At 45.4% G+C, this 18,052-nt stretch overlaps 1 protein-coding gene across 7 annotated transcripts in view; it reads left to right on the top strand.

The window, feature by feature from the left end:
• The window catches only part of LOC137412770 (carnitine O-palmitoyltransferase 2, mitochondrial-like), a 78,327-nt gene that overhangs the window by 46,631 nt on the left and 13,644 nt on the right, over window positions 1–18,052 (top strand). The gene's annotated exons all lie outside the window — the stretch shown is intronic.

The raw sequence follows: 18,052 nt of genomic DNA, 5'->3' as shown, positions 1-18,052 counted from the left end.
ATGTGTCTCACATAGTATAACTGCGGACCATCAGGGAGAATTCCCGTTTCACAATTTTTTAGGGTTTCTATGATGTGTCTCACATAGTATAACTGCGGACCATCAGGGAGAACTCCCCTTTCCCAATTTTCAGAAATGTGTGGGTCTCCAATGTATGACTTGTATTCTGGCTCATCAAGGTAGAACTTGTTCAGTGGGATTTGTTTTGATAACTCACAACAAGTATCATCATGGTAAAACTCTTTTTCAGGATTTTGTGGATCTCCAAGGTATAACTCTTTGGCTGGGTCATCAAGGTAGAACTCGTTCTGGGGGTCTTGGTTGTTCAAAATGTCTTCAAACAAAAAAATAACTTCATCCCAAGTTGTGTTAAAAACAGAATTTTCATTTCGTATCAGAGACAATTTCCTGTGAAAGAAAATAACAATGTATTAATTAAATACAATATTTTTATTTGTATAAATCAAGCTCTATGAATATTAAAATCAACTTTGTTAACTCTTACACGAGTCTCATCTAAAAAATAAAAAAATTAAAATAAATAATTAAACAAATAATTATTTAAATAAATAAATAAATAAATAAACATATGTCACCCACAGGGTGAACCGTATCTTGCCAAAATGTGAACATGAGTGACTTGCTTCAGGTCACACTGAGGTGAACAGAACTGCTATCCACTAGAAGCGACTCTTTGAGGAATGTCTGCCCACGAGATATTCCGATGATAATCGTTCTAGAGAGTGACCTTGAAAAATACGTGTTTGCCTTATAACGTCACCAAATGACGTCATTTATATAATGTCTAAAGCTTGACCTTGACCTATAAATGTCTAAAGCTTCACTTCACAAAGTGACCTTGACCTTTGACCTTGACCTTAATAATTTCGTATGGTGAATAGTATGTCTTCATGACCAACGCACATGAAATATTGAAAGATTTTGATGAGAACTGAGGAAATAATTTTTTCATGAAAATTCCGTTTTTTCGTCATGACGTCATCAAATGACGTCATAGCGTCAAACTGTTTACAGATCTGGGAAGCACTCATCAAGGGCATTCATATGAGGTATTACTCGATATGGTACCTACGATTTCAAAATTTGACCTTGGGGTCAATAATTTTCGACCTCCAGCGCTAACCATGAAGGTCAAGGCCGATCGCCACCAAAAACTAATCAGCTGAGCGCCGGACCATATACTAGATTCCCATGAAGTTTGGAGACGATCCGATCAAAGTTACTCAAAAAATAAGGGTTTCGTTGACCTCCATGATTGACCGCAAAGTGACCTTGACCTTTGACCTTGACCTTCAAAATTTTGTGTGCTGAAGGGTATCTCTATAGGACTCTGATATGCGAAGTTACAGGAGTTTCCAATAATAACTGTGGTCTACAGAGTGATCTAAACGTGAAAAAAAAATGATTAACCACAAACAAAAAAACAAACATACAAACTGACTAATACATCTTGCAAAAACTTCGTTTTGGCAAGATAATAAATAAATAAACCTATGTCACCCACAGGGTGAACCGTATCTTGCCAAAATGTGAACATGAGTGACTTGCTTCAGGTCACACTGAGGTGAACAGAACTGCTATCCACTAGAAGCGACTCTTTGAGGAATGTCTGCCCACGAGATATTGAAAGATTTTGATGAGAACTGAGGAAATAATTTTTTCATGAAAATTCCGTTTTTTCGTCATGACGTCATCAAATGACGTCATAGCGTCAAACTGTTTACAGATCTGGGAAGCACTCATCAAGGGCATTCATATGAGGTATTACTCGATATGGTACCTACGATTTCAAAATTTGACCTTGGGGTCAATAATTTTCGACCTCCAGCGCTAACCATGAAGGTCAAGGCCGATCGCCACCAAAAACTAATCAGCTGAGCGCCGGACCATATACTAGATTCCCATGAAGTTTGGAGACGATCCGATCAAAGTTACTCAAAAAATAACGATTTCAACATTTGACCTTGGGGTCAATAATTTTCGACCTCCAGCGCTAACCATGAAGGTCAAGGCCGATCGCCACCAAAAACTAATCAGCTGAGCGCCGGACCATATACTAGATTCCCATGAAGTTTGGAGACGATCCGATCAAAGTTACTCAAAAAATAAGGGTTTCGTCGACCTCCATGATTGACCACAAAGTGACCTTGACCTTTGACCTTGACCTTCAAAATTTTGTGTGCTGAAGGGTATCTCTATAGGACTCTGATATGCGAAGTTACAGGAGTTTCCAATAATAACTGTGGTCTACAGAGTGATCTGAAGGTCAAGGTCAAAGGTCAAGGTCGACCTCCAGCGCTAACCATGAAGGTCAAGGCCGATCGCCACAAAAAACCAATCAGCTGAGCGCCGGACCATATACTAGATTCCCATGAAGTTTGGAGACGATCCGATCAAAGTTACTCAAAAAATAACGATTTCAACATTTGACCTTGGGGTCAATAATTTTCGACCTCCAGCGCTAACCATGAAGGTCAAGGCCGATCGCCACCAAAAACTAATCAGCTGAGCGCCGGACCATATACTAGATTCCCATGAAGTTTGGAGACGATCCGATCAAAGTTACTCAAAAAATAAGGGTTTCGTCGACCTCCATGATTGACCACAAAGTGACCTTGACCTTTGACCTTGACCTTCAAAATTTTGGGTGCTGAAGGGTATCTCTATAGGACTCTGATATGCGAAGTTACAGGAGTTTCCAATAATAACTGTGGTCTACAGAGTGATCTAAACGTGGAAAAAAAATGATTAACCACAAACAAAAAAACAAAAAAAAAAACAAACAAAAAAACAAACATACAAGCTGACTAATACATCTTGCAAAAACTTCGTTTTGGCAAGATAACAAATTTACCTCCATTGATAAGAGGTTCCAGTCCAGTTCATCAATCTGAAGGTTGAGTTCTACACAGGTAGTAGGACTCCAAGGAATAGCAAAGTTATCCCATTCCATTTCGGCATAGTACTCCATTCTCAAGTGAAGCAGAAAGCGTGTTTGAAAAAGCCTGTGTGGTCGGTGCCTTTTATAAGAAGGGCTGGGTGTGTGTCATTTCCTGTGGAAATTCCCTGGGCAAACCTGGGCGTGTCTTAACTGGAAATGATGTGATGGAAATTCCCTGAAAATGATGTAATGTATTACCTGGAAATGATACAATGCTGAAGAGTTTATAAAGTGGGTGGGACTTAACGAAGTGGGTGGGGGGCTTAGCAGAAGTGGGCGGGGCTTAGTGAAAAGTGGGCGCGGCTTAACAAAAAGTGGGCGGGGCTTAACAAAAAGTGGGTAAAAAGTGGACGGAGCTTAACAAAAAGTGGGCAGAGCCTACCAAAAAGTGTGTGGCACTGGAGGTGCTCAAACAAGAACATTGAGGGAGGTTTATCATTTTATCTCAGCTCAGTTAAAATATCTTAATAAAGAACCAAACTCAAACATATTTTTTGTTAATATATTAGATGGTGAAGGGAGTGGCAAGAGAATTAAATTATTTCCCATGCATAAACAAATATTTGTAGGATCGATGTTTGAGTGGTCTACTCGGGATCATTGATAGTAAGAGTACCATAAGACCAAGGGGGAATCATTGTTTGAGTGGTCGAATGAACAACATTAAGGATAGGTGTCAAAAGGCTAAAAGGTTCATAAAGAGGTGAGAGGAAAATTAACATGTAAGTGAATGGGTCGATGTTTGAGTGGGTCAAAGATAATCTGCCAGATGATATGTAAAAGAAGGATTATAGGTCTATAAGGGAAAACAAATATTTGTAGTGTTTGAGTGGTCTAATAAACAACATTAAGGATAGGTACTATAGACAAAAGGTTCATAAAGATTAGGGTGGGAGAAATAGAGGTGTTAATGGGCAATGAGGTTAAGAGAAAAATTAACATGTAAGTCAATGGGAAAATGAGAGTGTCCCAGAAGCAACATATATACACTACTATCACAAAACTGAAAACCACAACAGTATTTGCACATGTGCCTGAAGACAGTAGACCGATGATGCCAGGTTAGAGGAAAAGCACCATCATTGTATTGGCTGTCCTTAGGTACCTTGGGATTTATACTGCCCCATTGACACATATGCAACCACTCATCCATCAAGAACGTAGTCATCCAAGTGTTTGAGGCGTGAACGTCGACGGCCTGACATCCTGATAGGAGGCAACACGGTTGCCGTGCTGTCAACACCATGGCGTTGGACCTGGGAATCACAGGGATGGGCAAGCATAGAGGGTAGAACTGCAGGAGGAGGATTTGGGGGCAGAACACGTTCAGCTGGAGTCGTGAGAATGGGAGGTATGTGAGGTGGATCGGTGATAGCAATAGGTGGCCCATCCAAGTCGTCTTCATCACCGAGAGAATCATCACATGAATCTCTGTGCGGATGCGGGATGGTATGTGTAGTCCACGTGGGTACCATGTAACATTCAGATTGTAGTACACAATACGACGAGCGTCGGAGTTGAGAGCCAGCAATCTTGCGGATGTCGCACCAGGTCCCGTCCACAGACACAACCAGGTAACGATCCCGTGTTTGAGACGTGGATCCATCTGAGTGCAAGTACACCAGGTCTCTAACATGAACTGTCAGAGTAGCAGAGCGTTTTGTTGATGGGGACTTGGATGTCTCGCTATAAGTATGGTTCCTAGAGTGTTGGGCATGCTGTTCTCGGATAAGGTTCTGATCCAAGATTGGAATCTGCTGGTTAGTGAACTGGTCGCTGGTCATATTGTGTCCACATTTCCCATGCAGACATACCGCAAGATCTGATACGTGAGTTTAATCGGGCAGTAGTCGTGGAAAGCTGACGAGGCGACACTGGACCTCCGAGCGGGTCTTGGTGTAATAATTCAGCTTCTAATTCCTGAATGGCTTTCTCAGCGACAGGGTTTTTGTTGGGGTTTTTGCACGAACAAGCTCAAGGGAGACGCGGTGATCTTGTAGGAACTTGTCATTAGTGAGAGACTTGAATGCAGAGGCTTGATCAGTCCGTTTGAAGGCAGGTGGCCCCTCCATCGGATGAAGTTTACTGATGAGTTAGAGCAGGCTGTCACGTCGGGTATCATGGCATTCGTCATAAATGAGAGCGGAATGGGTGTCGGAAGTGATGCACTCACGCAAGACCAAGATCAGTTGACGCCAACACTTTAGGACATCTGCTGCAAAAGTCACACCAACTGTATCGGGAGGATCATTGGACGATTGAGGAATGGCATGCGGAATGATTTTTCACATGGAAGCACAGTGGTGGCAACTGGTAGTTACATGGTTGATGGACCTATCCATGTCAAGGGCAAAGAAGTGGCCATGCATCACTTGCTTAAGTTGGTGGCAAGATGGGTGATCAAGCTTGATGTGGAGAACCGCGACAAGGCCGCCCAGGACCAGGCGAGGAATGACGATGCGATCACCAGAAGGTTAGAAGGGGCCGTGATATCGGACAACCAATAACTCGTCTTTTGAAATCGTGACTGAATTCAAGTACCTTTTCACGTCTTTAATATTGGTCAGCTTTTTCGATGGTCGGGTACCTTATATGAGATGGGCATGTGTTCTGCGTAAATCTGCGCACTCAGACTGTAGGGCTAGCCAGGCAGAACGGTTTGTAAACGGTAATTTGGAGTAACCGGTGATGATGTCTTGGCTGGAGGAATGACATACGACACAGTTTTCTGTCTGCTCTACAAATGAGCAAATTTGGCATTGGGGATTGTCACAATCGAGGGCATTACGGCTGGCGAAATCTGAGGGTACATTAGCGGAGCCACAAGATGGCGGATTGAGGCCTGGAACCGGCTGACCATCAACAGAAAGGTTGACATGAGGGGACTAGCTGAAAACTCTCCTCAGCATAGCTTTTCAAAGGCTTGTACACATGGCTTACTTTCGGTCAGTTTGCAAGCTTTATGATTGGATTGAATGATGAATGGTCCAAAGTGTTTAGTAGCCATAGCGATTGAGAGTGCTTCAATTTCACAGGGATGCCAGGTGACCCGGTGTCCTCAAAACTTGGCGCTAAAAAAAACCCCGCAAGTCGTTGGGTCCCATTGTGATTGATGTACATCGTAGCTCCTATGCCATTCTTCACTGATCAACAGTGATAATCCACAATTGGTCTTCAGAGTGTGGAAGGATAATGGTTCTGTTTGAAGAAAGGGCTTTTTGGGCAGAGTGGAATGCTTCAATGAGGTCGGAGGTCCAAGCAATTTTCTCTTGGGATATGCGGCCAGCCACAGCACCGTCTAATGGCAAGAGTAAGCTCGAACAGCCAGAGCTAACGCGAGCTCGGAATTTGCAAGCTCCAATAAAGGATCGAAAGCCGGAGACCTATTCGGGGCGGGGGGGGGGGGGGCGGGCACACATGGATAATGTGGAGATGCAATGGGGGCTGGCTGTTGTAGTGCCTTGTTGCCACACCCACCCTCGGATAATGATGGAAGATGGGCCAATGACAGTCTTGGATGCTTACAGATTGAAGCGGTTGGCTTTAAGTGCGTCAAGCAGTCATTTCCAGTTGACTAACAGTTCGTCTCCACCGCAATAGAGATCGCAAGACCTACAATAGAGATCGGCGAGTTTGGCCACAACACCCTCCTCCACTGGGTCTCCAAGGACGCGACAAGTTAGTTCTTCTTGTGCCGTTTCAGAGCCAGGCACACCCATGGCGGATCGGGTGTAGACTCTAACACAACAAAATGGAGTCGCAATGCCGCAGTACTTCATTGACTCTTTAGATAGTAGGATTTGATAAAAAGCATTAGTCATGTCAGTTGTGATAATGTGCTTCCATCTCCTAATTTGTCGAAAAGTGGAATCGACGTTGGGCATCGAGGAAGGCTGGGGTTTGCTTTATCGGCCAACATCGGCAAATGCCGTGACCAGTCGGAACCCGGCACTGGACTTTTTCACCAAGAAAGATGGATTGAGGTACTTGACGTTGACTCTTGCGTCTTCTGGTTTGACAAAGACACCCATATCTTCTAGTTCGTCAAACTTGCGTTGTAGTTCTGCAAGGTTGCTGTGAGAATATAAAGGGAGGCGACCCATACGTTGAGGGGGCAGGACAGGACCCATGTTAACTTCCGATTGGAATGGACCAGACGCACCATTCATTGTACCCTTTGGGCCTGGGGTCGAAGACATCGTCATATTCTTGGAGAAGGGTCTGAAATTTACGTCTAATGTCAAGGGGAAGGGAATTGTCCGGGTCGAGTGTGACACTGGCAGAGTAAAGGCTTGGGGCAGTTTTATTTGGTTTTGGTTGAATCTTCGTGTGTGTGGATGGGTGGGGGGTACAAGTTTCACCGGTGAGGCTTAAAGGCATGAAGATGGGGCGGATTTGACAAAAATGTTCATGTGATAGAACAATTTGAGGATCGCCAGTCAAGTTGGCAATGGAGATCTTGCCAGATACGCTCGATACGAGACTTGGAGAAGGCCATATTTTGGTTGAAGGACGATGAGCCCAATAGTCACTGCGAGGTTCAAAGGCGTATGTCGAATCAGACAAATTGTCAGGGAGGTTTAGCTCTATGTACTCGCCAGGCCATACAGTTGTACTTCGTGGAGGGGCACATAAGAAATGGGCACGGCGGACTGCATGGTGAGTGGGAGAGAAATCAGAGGAACTGTATCAGTATATGGACCCATCATTGAGGATGATGTGGCGTCAAACCGGGCGAACAGAAATGTCACTCAGCTCCATGAAAGGTGTTCCTGCCAGGACATCAAAGTCCAGGTTTTCAACAACAAGGCTTTTGAAGGTAGTAAACTGTCAGTTGCCAGAGGTCATGATAAAACTGACTTCACCAATCACTGTGAGTGGGGAGGAGCCAGCAGCCTGATGAGCTGACTGAGAACTCTTTCTCTTGGGTAGACCGAGACGTTTGGCAGTCGGTAGGCTCATCATGTTTCCAGTGGCTCCACTGTCAATTGTGGCATGGATAGTGTGCTGACGGTAAAATGTGTCCAAGTAAGGTGACTGGCATACTTGAATTCTATACGCAGGTATGGCGGTCTTGTCAGAGTCATCTGGAGAGTCGATGGTGGGGTCTGTCACTTCCTCATCATCATCAGAGGGGTCCAATATGTTGGATATCTGCCTCGCCTTGGCCATATATTTACGATCTTGTTCAGGGAGGGAGCTGCACTCGCTGAGAACTCGCTGACAGTCCGCACGCCCCGCTTTGTGACATAATGGGCAGTATCTTTGGGAGCGCTGAGAAGGTTTGTATCTAGATTTAGGAGTATATGTTATCGATTGAAAGACAGTTCTCTTTTGAGGTTTAGAAAGACAGGCCAGCATGGCTGTTGTATCTTTACTGGACCGTATTTCATCTAACAAGGACTGTAGGGCCAGGGAGATTTCCGGTTTAATGGAAGCCAATGTACGAGAACATAGTTCAGTACCAATAACGTTGTTTAACTATTTTCGGTAGCGTCAGGTGGGTTAGTTAAAGCCAGCTGAAGACGACGACATTTTCGAGGGATGGAGTTAGCTCCTCGTCATCTGCAGGAACTTCACCATGGTGTGAGATGCCTCCATCATGGCGCAACAGATTGTCGTCGATAAAACCTGCCAAATGCTGGTTAGTCTTCTGTGCATTCTTCTGGTTCTAAACGGATATCAGACAAATCTCGGAAATGTGCGTCGGTCGACTGAAAACCGAAATGCAGTGAATGACTTGCCATATATGATCTAAGGACTTAAAATCATGGACGATCGTGTTGCGTGCAATGACTGTGTAATAATTGGCTATTTGACGAAGCATCAAATCCAATGCGTTGAATTTTAGCTGAGCTGTGCAGGGATTGCCTTGAATAATATCTTCACCATCGTCGGTGAAGTTCCGGAGAGGTGTTGTCCACATTTTCTTGAGCCATTGTGAGCCAGTCATAAGAAACGGGGCGAAACTGGGGTCTAGCGATAACGTGTAATGGAGATTTTGTTTCCAGTTTTCAAAAGAATTAATTGTCTCCGATTTAGTAAGGCACCAATGTTTGGGAGCCCGATGTGAGTTTGCCATCGTCTGATGTGAATATACAAACATTACTCACAGAAACCGTGTCGACGGCTGTGTTACTCAGGTCGTAAGAGCCCGGGTGAAAAAGAAGCACGAGGCCTTCGGCTGCAGCACATTTCGTCAGCTGTAAGGCTGGAACGTAGAGTCGGAATCTCTGCCATCATGCCAGTTAGCTGAGAGAGACCTAATCGTGTTCTCACTCCATCGGATCACACACAGCACACCGTTTCTGTGAATAGATCGGGCTTTATTGGAGCTCACGCAAAACACATCAAGCTCAAGGAAATCAAAGAGCGAAGAGGAAGAGGATCATCAATACAACAAAAAGGCACAACCGAGCATGCGCGGGATGGCGCCAGGCGACGTCACGTCCTATGTACTAAATGAACAACCAATACTGGCGGAGTTAAAGCGGAGAGGACGTGGCTGTTTAAATGTGTCATGTTCGTGTTTAACGAATGCGGTGTTTGTGTTCAATAAATGTGTCGGGATGGTTATGAGAGGTTATGTATTGTTGGTTATGGTTACGAGAGGAACCATGTTATGGGTTATGAGGGTTGGGATTTGCCAGGGGCTCTACATGCGATTCGGTCCCTTCTGTGTACCGCTACAAATGAAATTCCTCATGATCGTCTATTTCGTTATCAGTGTCATATAGGTAGTGGACAATCATTGCCCGCTTGGATCTCCACACCAGGACCGGCCTTTCTCAAATGCGCTGTGCGTCTGATCAAGTACGATCTGATCCAAATAATTAGGTTATGAGGGTTATTTGAGGAAAAATATTGGTTATGAGAGGAATTAAGGATAAAGCATGCACTGTTCGTGTATACAACAACAACAACATGCATTTTAAAGGCCATTTTCCCTGCTAGAGTGGGGGTTAGCCTTGCGGTCCTCATGACAATCTTCTCCGTTTTGCCCTATTTTCTGCATCTCTCCTTGTTAACCCCCTTGCCCGCATTTCTTCTTCCACCATCTTTAGCCAAGTCTTTCTCGGTCTTCCCCGTCTTCTACTTCCTTCTACAATCATTTCCATCACTCTTCTCAACCAGTCACTTTCATCCTTCCTCAACACATGACCAAACCATCTCAACCTGTTCCTCTTCACAGCATCAATCACAGGCTCTATTCCCATCATCTTTCGCAATTCATCATTTGTCTTCCTCTCTCTCAACGATACTCCGCACATCCGTCGAACCATTCGCATTTCCACCCTTTCCAACCTTCGTTGCTGCTCTACGTTCATTACCCATGTCTCGCTCCCATAAATCATAACACTTCTCACACATGCAGCATACACCTTTCCCTTCAGCTTCAACGACACTCCCCTCATCATCAGCACGCCACTCAATTCCCAAAACTTCTTCCATGCACATCTCACTCGAGCAACCGTTGCCGAGTCTGATCCACCTTCTCCATTCAGCATGTCTCCGAGGTAGCAAAATGTTTTCACACCTTCCAGCTTCACGCCGTCTCCAAGATCCAACTCAACATTTCCTCCATCTGCAGCTCCCTCTGTGCACACCTTACATTTGAATGTAGCTGCCACACTGGTTAATGACCCTCTCAGACCACTACATTTTTGATGAACCCACTCAGCGCACATTGTACACTGAATGGAGTTCACTCCGACACCCTTCCTACACACAGCACAGGGCCACTTCCCAGTTCTTTCCACTTCACCACATGCTTTACCACTTGCCATCACCTTTATCTTTCCGATATTCACCTCCAGACCTTTTGTCTCCATACATTCCTTCCACGTGTTCATCTTTTCCTTCAGTCCATCCATACTTTCTGCAATCAACACCAGATCATCTGCATACAACAACTCCCACGGTAAACCCTCCTTTACGTTCTGAGCCAGCACCTCCATCACAGCTACAAATAGTAGTGGACTTAGTACCGACCCCTGATGCACTCCCACCTTCACCTCAAACTCACCACTGTTCCCGTCCTTCGTCCTTACAGCTGTGCTCGCTCTTTTGTACATTGCCATCACTACTCTGATCAACCATTCCTCCACTCCTAACTTCCTCAATGCCCATGTCAATACTTTGCGTGGAACCCAATCGAATGCTTTCTCCAGATCAACAAACCCAAGAAACAACTTCTTCCTCTTCTCCATGTACTTCTCCTGCAACTGCCTCACAATGAAAAGCGCTTCTGTCGTTCCTCTTCCTGGCATGAATCCAAACTGCATTTCGTCGATCTTCACTTTCTTCCTTATCCTCCTCTCCAACACCCTTTCCAATACCTTCATTCCATGCTCCAATAACTTTATTGCTCGGTACGAGCCACACTCCAGAGGGTCACCTTTCCCCTTGTATAGAGGGACGAGGGGTACTCAGTTCCCAATCCACTGGAATGCGGCCTTCTTTCACCACCAGATTACAGATCTCTGTCATTCTCTTCACACCCCAACTTCCTGCTGCCTTCAACATATCTCCCACAACTCCCGTCGGCCCTCCCGCTTTTCTACCCTTCAGTGCTTTTATCGCTTCCTCAACTTCCTTCTCAGTTATCTTCTCTGCCGGTCCTAAAACTGGGTTACTCTCTATGTTGCCATCCCATTCATTCTCTGTATTCAACAGCATTTCCATATATCTTTTCCATCTTCCTTTAATTCCATCTGGGTCGACAACGATTTGTCCCACTTCATCCTTCAAGCAACTCACCCCCATCACATCACACCTCTCTTTCGCTATCTGCTTTGCAATCCTGAATACTGCTTTCTGACCCTCTTCTGAATCCAAGCGTTCTCCGAACATTTTCCTACATGCCTCCTGCGCCTTTGCTACCTCTTTCTTTGCAGCCTTCCTGGCTGCCTTATAACTTTCATGCTCTGCTGTTTCTGCTCCCGTACCCTTCGCCTTCTGCCACTCCTTGAACTTCTTCCTCTTCTCGTCAATCCTCTTTCCAACTTCATCATCCCACCACCATGTTTCCGAGTGCCTCGGTGGTCCTTTTGTCCATCCACATACCTCACCAACGGCTCCCAACAGACTAGCTTTCATTGACATCCAACCACTTTCACGCTCAACCACATCATCCTCGACCCTACTCAGCCTCTCTTTTAATGCCTCCCTTACTGTCACCTCTTTCAACCTCCACACCTTCATTCTCGGTTGTTACTTCACCCGCCGAGCTCTCCTCGCACCTTTCACCCTTACGTCGCAGACAACCAAGTTGTGCTGTGAAACAGCCTCCTCCCCCGGGATCACCTTTGTGGCCCGGAGGTGCCCCCTATCTCGCCTACGCACCATCAGGTAGTCAACGGTTGTCGTCGACCCACCTGACGTGTATGTAACAAGCTTATTATCCTCTTTCTGGAACTGAGTAAAACAAATCAACAAATCAGCTCCATCAGCAAACTCCAAAATCCTTTAACCTTCTCCATTTCTCACACCATATCCGTAACCCCCATTACTCTAGTAGCTCATGGTGGTTGAGTATGCACTTTATTGTACAGACCTAAACTCTTCAGGAATCCACTAATTGAAGGTCCAGGAACAATATTTGGTTGGTAACACATTTGCCACTGACGGCGAAATAGCTGAAATGGCCATACCCCTTTTTGGGCCACGCCCCCTTTTTTGCCGTGACTGTATCTACAGAACCGTTGGACCTAGGAGGTTGCCCGACCACTCAAAATTTGCGCAATGGCCACATTATGGGGGGTCAGTAATACATTTTCATATCCAAAAGTCAATGGTTTTTAAGATAATTGCCAAAAACCGATTTCAACATGTTACGAACTACAATTGTATGATACCACCAAGGCCACAACATTATATGACACTTATACCTTTTGCATCATCCTATTTTGGAATTTACTTATTTGGATTTCTACACTTTTCGCCTTTACTACAGCCACAAAACGTGACACATTTAATGTTCCTGGCTCTGCAAGTGCACGTTTTGGTACTCATACATGCTCTTGGGCATTTGCATGGAGGAGGCAGGTCATCGGGCCTGCACGATACTGGCAGTATCACTGGTGTTATGCCAACGTCCGTTGCTTCATACCCATACTGGAGTGGATCTGGTTTGGTGACGGCAGGAGTTGGGGCTTGCAACCACATCTTACACTGAAGAAATGCTCGCTTTATGTGTTCTCGTAGCGTTGATGAACAGCACACAAGCTGGTTGAAGTCCAGTTCTTTCTTGGAGTTGTGGTACTGCTCCCATCGATATTCATCGAAAGTGGAACAGTCGGTCTTCTTTAATCCAGACACAAGGAACTTTTCAGCATTGCTTGTTATCTGTGGTGACAGTTCTTCTACACCAAACCCTTCCAGTAGGGAGAGATCGATGGATGCTTTCAGGCCAGACAGCTTTGGACCCACCTTGCTGGTACTGTCGCAACCGCTGAGAGCATGAATGGCTGGGAGACACGACACCAAACCGTTGTCCAGTTGATCAACCAACATGTGGACTGGTACAGTTTTCTTTGTTTTCCGGTTACCAAGCTTCACGTACAGCTTTTGTAGTTGCCAGGTTGTGTTGAAGTGGAAGATGAGGTTGACAAAGACATCTGTGTCAGGCGAGTCGACCAAGACTGATTGAACCCCGTGTTTCACAACACCATCATTAATATGGAACATGATTCTGTCGTCGGCTTCTTCTTGGTTGCTTGAGAGCTCTGCGATCTGTGTTTCAGTGCCAGCTAACAGTTTCCTGCATTCACCCCCATATACTCCTCCAAAGAATATTTCCTTGTCCGACTCGACATTCTGCAGCATCCACTTGAAGACATACTCCTGCAACCGAACTTTGTTCAACATTGAGCTCCAGAACATATCAAGATCGACAGGGAGTTTCTGATTGTCAGACCCAATGGTGATTGTGATTTGTTCTGAGGAACTTCGCTGTGCCCGTTCCATTTGCTTGATTGATGATTTTTGATAAACATCAAAAATAATGTCTATTCTTGTGGACACGGAGCCTGTAGCAAGAATCCTGTTGGAAAGACTCTCAGCCAATTTCCCGAATGTGTGAAGGCCCATCTTTTTCATCGGTAGTTTACGCACAAGTGCCATGAAGTCCACTATTGTCATCTGAGCGTCACTCTTTACATTCCTCGTCTCCTGTGGAAGGCGACTGACAAGTTCCCTGGCTAAGGAGGCTTTATCGGGCTTCTTCAATTTGATGCCATCTTTACATTCAGTGGTGAGGAACTGGGATGTGCTGGTCAATTCATACTTCAGGAGTTCTAGCATGCTGTACCCTCTTTCTCTAGCATAGTCAATGTACCTAACCGTTTCCGCTGCATCCTTTTTCGCCATCGATTTCTTCGCTGTGAACGGAGTAGAAGTACGTTTCACGAAAACAGTCTTGCGGTTGGTAGGGATTGTATCATGTAGGTGCTTCTCTTCGGCCTCTACTTGCTTCTCGGTGCGACGCCATGTTGTTTTATGGGATACCGCTGCCTGCATGCAGGCTCAACGACAAAACACCCATGACCGGAATTTATAGCCATGTCTAGACTCTAGTCTAGACTCTAGACTAAATTCTAGTCTAGACTCTAGTCTAGACTCTAGTCTTGACTCTAGTCTAGACTCTAGTCTAGCCTAGACTCTTCAGGAATCAAGTAATTGAACAATAGGAACAGGAACAGGAACAATTACGAATAATATTGTAGTTCGTAACATGTTGAAATCGGTTTTTGGCAATTATCTTAAAAACCATTGACTTTTGGATATGAAAATGTATTACTGACCCCCCATAATGTGGCCATTGCGCAAATTTTGAGTGGTCGGGCAACCTCCTAGGTCCAACGGTTCTGTAGATACAGTCACGGCAAAAAGGGGGCGTGGCCCAAAAAGGGGTGTGGCCATTTCAGCTATTTCGCCGTCAGTGGCAAATGTGTTACCAACCAAATATTGTTCCTGGACCTTCAATTAGTGGATTCCTGAAGAGTTTAGGTCTGTACAATAAAGTGCATACTCAACCACCATGAGCTACTCTAGTACATGAACTCCGTCAAAACCATCCATACTCCTTCCCACATGTCCATTTAGGTCTCCTCCAACCACAACAACTTCCTCATCTTTCACGTTTTCATTCAGCTTCTCTATCGCACACCAGAACTTGTCCTTCTCTTCATCGCTTCGACCAACCTGCAGAGCATATCCCGAGATGACGTTCACCAAGAGCTTTCCAATCATCATTTTCACCATCATCAACCTATCACTCACTCTAGTCACACTCACCACACTGTCTACAAACTCCTCAGAAAACAGGACACCAACACCATTCACGCCCTCCAGGCACCCTTGCCGCACAAACTTGTATTCCTGTCCCTGCCTACCCTTCACCATTCTCACACCACTTCCCTTCCATCTCGTCTCTTGCAAACAACATATGTCCACTCTTCTTCTGACCAATACTTCCACCACTTCTCCTGATCTCCCTGTCATTGTCCCTACATTCCATGTCCCAAACCTCAGAAACCGATCTCCACTTCGGGCTGTACCCTGCCCACATGTAGTTGTAATTGTCATGGTTCTCTTTTTGAGGCAATCTTTTTATGGCCGGATGCCCTTCCTGACGCCAACCCTCTTAGTCGCCTCTTACGACACGCAGGGATACGGCGTACCTATTCTTATCCAGGGTACACACTGGGAAACGTTTAAAACATGGAAATTCTGGGGGGTGGGGGCGGCGTCAGCATCACGGCTGCGGTTTAAACATATTTAAATAAATATTTAAACAAAACCATGAAAAACAATCTGGGAAAAGTCTCTAAGTGAGAACGTGGATTTGAGAAAGCAGGAGCAGAGGTGAAAGAAAAACGAGATATAGGGGGCGGGGCACAAGTCGAGACGAGGAGGCCGCACGAGACACCAGGCCGCACGAGGCGCACGAGGCGCGAACAAAGAAACGACTAATTACACACAAATTTGCAACAACTACAAAACCAAAACCAAATAGAAACACACAATAACACATACACAACAAAATACGCAGCGGAAATTTGACAAAGAAACGAACGGGAAAACACTCAAACTTTGATGCCGTGGAGAGATCGAAGCAAGCCCCGTCGCTCGAGGGACCAGAAGTCTGCTAAAGTATTAGTCTGCTAAAGTATCAAAGGCTATCTTCATGTATAAAGGCTGCTAATGTTTCAAAGGTGTATCTGGAGAGGTAAATTATAAATAAACCGAATTTGAACTGTGTTTGACTTTGTCTGGAAAGAGAAGCCGAATTAAATACTGTGTCTAAAATGTGCAAAGGCTACCAACCTAATTGCTGTGAATGTCAGAGTTATGAAAGGGGGATGAAGGTGGAAGAGGATAATGGAGGGAGGAAGAAGAAGACCCCTCCATGGCTGTTGCATACGCATATCTCCCGTTCCCACTGTTGTAAAAATCAGAGTCACAACCGCTTTCTCATTCCAAGTTTAATCTGAATCAATCTCGAACAGCATCTCGAAAGAATACATGACAACCATCATTTCAGTTCTCTAATAGGCATCAGGAGTGTATATCATATGGGATACAAATAAGCAAGCCTCATGCCAATATGATTTCTCACCTTCCTGAGTAAGCGCGTAATGGTCACAGGTCTGCCTCTCGCTCGGAGCGAACGGATATTTATGAGAGCAATTTAGTGGGCAGAAGATGTTACTGCACCTAGGCGATAACTTAGATGCTTACGTTGCACTACATTCCTCCCAGAGTACAAAAACTGTGCAAGCAAGCCATTTAAATGTATACATGTCGTACTAATCAGCAAACAAGTATATAGAATGCAAAAGAACATAGAACACCTATCAAGGAGTTACTGCTCACCAAAGCGCTCCAGTCGACGACTTTCTCTCCCCATGCGGATTCAATACACATCAGAGCTGTCGACAGATGTACCTAAATCTTCCCCGGTCGGAATGCTAAGCAACTCTGGCGTCTGAGTCGGTACGACATTCCCGGTCGGGTCGCGCGACTGATGAGAAGATGGAGATCCGACCGTATTGGGCCCAGTCTCATCAGCTTCCCTGCAAGGGGCAGGATGACGCACTGACACAGTGGTTTCATGACCGACCGGCATTTTGACATGAGCGAATTCCGGATTAGCATGAATGATCTGTACCTTGTCAATGAGCGGATCGTATTTGCTCGGACGCACAGCACATTTGAGAAACGCCTGTCTGGGTGTGGAGATCCAAGCGGGCAATGATTGTCCACTACCTGTACGACACTGATAGCAAAATAGACGATAATGAGGAATTTCATTTGTAGCGGTACACAGTAGGGACTGAATCGCATGTAGAGCCCCCGGCAACACCCAAGTCCACTTGTCCGTCCCCAACCCCCGGGTCTTGAGCCCCAAGTTAATGGCTCTCCATATGATGCCATTAAATCTTTCAATTTGTCCATTCGCTTCCGGGCGATATGGTGTGGTGCAACTAGAAGCAATATTCCGCTGCAAGAAACATGCTCGTACATCCTGAGACATGAAAACAGTGACCCTGTCGGTATGGATGAACGCAGAATAGCCGTACATCGCAAACAAGAGCCTCACGCAGCGAATAACCGACCCGAAAGACATGTCGTGACACGGAAATGTGAACGGGAATCGGGAATACACATCAATAATTGTGAGAAGATAATGATACGAGCCGGACGCTGGCAAAGGTCCTTTGAAATCCATGGCTAATCTCTCCCACGGTCAACTAGCTTGAATCAAAGTCCCCATTTCAGGTTTGCAGAAGCGTGGTTTCAGTTCCACGCAAACAGGGCATGCTCAGCACAAACGACGAACGTCCTCCATGGAGTAGGGCAAGTTTCGGGTACGCACAAAATGCACCAATCGTGTCACTCCCCGGTGGCACAGCGATTCATAAAGGTCGCGAAGATCACCTGTGGTGAGGCCCGCGCACACCCCCGCCTGGAAAAGGCATCTGCAGCTAAATTCTCCCGCCCCGGGCGATATGTGATCTTGAAGCTGTAGTCAGCCAATTCGATGTGCCATCGAGTTATTTTTTCGTTTTTAATGCGCTGGGTGTG

The sequence above is a fragment of the Myxine glutinosa genome, chromosome 1 (genome assembly GCF_964187855.1).
Source record: "Myxine glutinosa chromosome 1, kmMyxGlut1.1, whole genome shotgun sequence".
In the NCBI taxonomy this organism is placed as follows: Eukaryota; Metazoa; Chordata; class Myxini; order Myxiniformes; family Myxinidae; genus Myxine; species Myxine glutinosa.
The sequence above is the reverse complement of the archived record's forward strand: the minus strand, read 5'-3'. Positions and strand labels throughout refer to the sequence as shown.